Source organism: Loxodonta africana, chromosome 26 (genome assembly GCF_030014295.1).
Source record: "Loxodonta africana isolate mLoxAfr1 chromosome 26, mLoxAfr1.hap2, whole genome shotgun sequence".
NCBI classification, from domain to species: Eukaryota; Metazoa; Chordata; class Mammalia; order Proboscidea; family Elephantidae; genus Loxodonta; species Loxodonta africana.
In genome coordinates this window covers 23,908,863-23,913,606 of record NC_087367.1, presented here as the reverse complement: position 1 = coordinate 23,913,606, position 4,744 = coordinate 23,908,863, and the positions used below count along the sequence as shown (strand labels likewise).

General features: G+C 38.8%; 1 pseudogene; it reads right to left on the bottom strand.

Moving 5' to 3' along the window:
- Positions 1–3,056: 3,056 nt before the first annotated feature.
- On the bottom strand, positions 3,057–4,528 carry LOC100658230 (ras-related protein Rab-9A-like; annotated as a pseudogene).
- Positions 4,529–4,744: the final 216 nt, after the last annotated feature.

Genomic DNA, 4,744 nt, shown 5'->3' with positions numbered 1-4,744 from the left:
GTTTCTGGTGGATTTGAACTGCTGACCTTTTGGTTAGCAGCTGTTAACCACTACACCATCAGGGCTCCGTATGGCATGAGTATAGGGAGAAATAATTAAAACAATGAAAATAGAATAAAGAATTCAGGAACAGACCTATAAATCCATTGCCACTGTGTTTATTTCGACTCATTGCAACCCTATAGGACAGAATATAACTGCCCATAGGGTTTCCAAGGCTATAAATCTTTATGTAAGCAGACTGCCACATCCTTCTTCCCTGGAGCTTCTGGTGAGTTCGAACCACCAAGTTTTCAGTTAAAAGCTGAGCACTTTAGCTACTGTTTCACCAGGGTTTATACAAAAATGGAAATTTGGCATATGACGGAGTAGCATTGCAAATCAGTGGGGAAAAGATTGACTCTTCAGAAAATGGTGCTTGGACAATGAATTGTTTGTAGGGAATAAAATGAAATGAGACCCTACCTCAACCATCCAGAAAAATAAAATTCAAAGGCCAAATGAGCGAAGCACAACTTTTATTTAAAAAAATAGGTGAGATGACTCCCTGAAACTCATGCCGAGATAATCTTTAAACCTTAAACCCAAAATATCCCCTGAAGTCTTCTTTAAACCAAACAATAATTTAGCTTAGTTAGTAAAGAATGTCCACCTTGAGCACTGTTATGTTTTTTATATGGGATCAAATTGACAACAGCAGCTCAAAAGGTTAGATAGGAAACTTATGGGGCTGTGAGTTTATGTTAATGTAGGAGGAACAATTTGGAAACGGCAGGTGAAAATAGTTGCACAATTTAAAGAATGTCATTAACGTCACTAAATTGTACATGCAGAAACTGTAGAATTGGTGTATGTTCTGCAGTGTATATTCTCAACAACAAAACCAAAAAATAAATATATGAAAGATTACAAAAAACAGGTGGGTATTTTTAATGTAAGATTAGGAAATTTCAATAAGGCATAATAGCACAAATCACAAGGGAAAGATTTAATACATTTGACTACATTTAAATGTAAAACTTCAATTTCATTTAGAGTATAAACAAAAGTAAAAAATACTGAGTTGTAAAGATATTGAGATGAATGTTAAAAGATACTGAATAGGAGAAGCAAAGGTAGAAAAATGGGATAGGCATAGGTAATTCATAAAAAAGAAACTCAGAATAACAAATACGTATAAGAAATTATGCTTAGCCTCACCGTAGTTCGGGGAAATGCAAAAAATTTTAAATGAGATATTTTTATGGTGGTCCAAACCACAATCCTCTTTTGTCTGGATCATTGCAATAGCTTTCTAACACATCTCCCTGTTTCTTTCATTGCCTCCTTACAGCCTGTTCCCAACACAGCAACCAGAGTGATCTTTTTAAAACATAAATCTAATCATTCCTCTGGTCCAAATCCTCAAATGGCCTTATATGTCACTTCAAGGAAAAGCCAAAGTTGCCACAATGGCACCATATACATCCTCTTCCTCCATTACCTTTCTGGCTTCATATACTACTACTCTTTCCCTGCGCTTTATACAAAGTAAGTTCCCTATAAATATTTGTAAAATGTATGAATAAATTTTATCCCCAATTGTTTGGGGGGAAAAAAGTCTGATAAATGTCAATATATGGAGACACAGAAACTCTCATACGCTACTGGTGGGAGTCTAAATTTGTACAAAGCTTTGGAAAGCAATTCATAAATAAAGATGAGCACATCCTTCCTCCAGACAATTCCTCTTCTAAGTAAGTGTATACCGTGGAGAAGCTTTCACATGCGCACAAGGAAAGGCTTTAAGAGAATGTTCATTGTAGTCTAGCTTCTTGTTATGATTAGCTATGTCCAGTGGTTCCCAAGAGACCTCATGCACAAGAGGATCAGACTGTTGTGAGCCATAGGGTTTTTTTTTCTGGTACTGCATTAGATTTTAATCTTAAATACCTAACATTATTGCTTTTGGAAAGTTTCCCCTCCAATCAAGAATGGGACACTAATTACATAAAAATATATACATATAAAAAGTAGTTCTCCATTTTCCCGGAAAAAATAGTCCAAGGATAACTTCTAGAATATTCAAGCTTTCCATTTGAATTATAATTAAAATCTGGGTCATCTAATTTTCTTAGACAGCCATTACAATTTAGAAATGTAAGGTGCCATTATTCAGTAAATAGATACCTCATGAGTGAACGTGCCCCTTCTCCCACCCATTAATGAAGCAGCAATATCCACCGTTGTTGTTGTTGTTAGGTGCTGCCGAGTCGGTTCCAACTCATAGGAACCCTATGTACCACAGAATGAAACACTGTCTGATCCTGCGCCATCCTTACAATCGTTGTTATGCTTGAGCCCATTATTGCAGCCACTGTGTCAATCGAACTTGTTGAGGGTCTTCTTTTCCGCTGCCCCTGTACTTTACCAAGCGTTATGTCCTTCTCAGGAACCGGTCCCTCCTGACAACATGCCCAAAGTATATAAGACACAGTCTTGCTAGCCTTGCTTCTAAGGAGCATTCTGGTTGTACTTCTTCCAAGACAGATTTGTTCGTTCTTCCGGCAGTCCATAGTATGTATATTCAGTGTTCTTCGCCAGCACCACAATTCAAAGGCATCAATTCTTCTTCAGTCTTCCTTATTCATTGTCCAGCTTTCACATGCATATGATGCAATTGAAAATAGCATGGCTTGGGTCAGGAGCATCTTAGTCTTCAAGGTGACATCTTTGCTTTTCAACACTTTAAAGAGGTCCTTTGCAGCAGATTTGCCCAATGCAATGCATCTTTTGATTTCTTGACTGCTCCTTCCATGAGTGTTGATTGTGGATCCAGGTAAAATGAAATCCTTGACAACCTCAGTCTTTTCTCTGTTTATCATGACGTTGCTCATTGGTCCAGTTGTGAGGATTTTTGTTTTCTTTATGTTGAGGTGTAATCCATACTGAAGGCTGTGGTCTTTGATATTCATTAGTAAGTGCTTCAAGCCCTCTTCACTTTCAGCAAGCAAGGTTGTGTCGTCTGCGTAACACAGGTTGTTAATGAGTCTTCCTCCAATTCTGATGACCTGTTCTTCATATAGTCCAGCTTCTCAGATTATTTGCTCAGCATACAGAGCGAATAGGTATGGTGCAATATCCATTAGTTTAACTTTATTAGTAAATGATACCTTGCTGCAAACACTAATTTAACCACACTCATACTTACGTTGTTCGTAGGTGTGAGTTGGTTAGAAGGCCCCAGCAATATCTTTAACAATCAACAGCAAGACGAGCTAGGCTTGGGCTCCCGGTGCGTATTTACTGTGTCTGTCTGAATCCAGTGATTCAACTTATCCTTGGTAGTGAGAATTCTTTGAACTGCCTCTTCAAATGCTGCTTGGACACTAGTGGCATTTTTTGCAATTGTTTCAATGTAAGGATAGTCGCTGTTGTCCCTGCACCAGTCTTGGGCTTCTTCTGCAGATGCTTGTCAATCACTTATGTCTATCTTGTAACTCAAAATCACAAAAGGAAAGCTTTCTGGTTCTCTTCACATCTGATAATAGGTGAATTCTTTCTTCTAATTACTCAAGTCCTGGAAGCTTTAAGAATCATCAACACTAAAAGAAAGCAGGCGACAGCCATAAGCAGGCGACAGCCATAACCTCTGTCAAACAGCACCCTCAGGCTGGATCCCAAATCTGCATGGCAACAAAAAGTCCATCCACCTCCAGATTTTTATTTAAAAATTCCATGCCTATTATATGGAACAGCTGGGTTTCAAATTTATTCATTACATATCTGTTCGTAAGAGAACTCTTCCCAACTCCACCATCTCCAAGGAGAATCACTTTAAAAAAAGCTGATTTTCCTGCCATTGTTAATCACCAGATCTTTGACTTCAGAACCCTAATTGTTCAGTTCAATCATGATCATCACCTCCTGGGGTTGTTGGAAGGATTTACTCAGACAAAGGCTGTGAAGTTTGTCATCACAATGCCAGGCTCATGACAGGAGTGCAGAAGCTTCTGGGGAAGTTGCTCGCAGCCGCACCGAGGATATGCGGTAAGCTCCCGGCAGGCCTGTCCAGGTGTGCTGGGGAAAGAGGGTTGGGAATATCCGTAGGGTTTTCATTGGCTGATTTTTGGAAGTGGATTGCCAGGCCTTTCTTCCTAGTTTTTCTTAGTTTGTAAGTTCTGCCAAAACCTGTTGAACATCACAGCAACACAGCAACACTGACAGACAGTGATGGTTACACTTGAAGAGCAGTGGCCGAGAGTCAAACCCAGGTCTCCTGCATGGAAGGTGAGAATTCTACCACCGAACTACCACTGTCTTTGAATTTTCTTAACGAGTAATACAAATAGGAAAATAGGCAAAGCAATGAACAAACAGTTCAGAAAAAATGAGATGCCTTTCATCATAGTTTACCTCATTCATTACTAGAAGTCACTCAACAACATTCAGACCCTCATTCCCATACTATTCTGTGCATTCACCACCTGACGCCACTTCTCCTACTCCCCAGTAGAATGCATGGTCTATTATCATCAAACTCTGTTATATACTCAACCTCTTTGATCATTTCTTCTGTCTTCTTGCCCAGTCAGAAGTCACCAACGACCGTCATGTCAGCCTTGCTTATAAAAGGAAAAAAAAAAAAAAAAAAAGGAAAGCAAAGAATAAATGAATGAATGAAGAAATGGTTAGTGGTCACAGGACAAAGCATCCTAATAAATATACATACCATTTATTAACTGTGAATGACTTTACTTCTGTA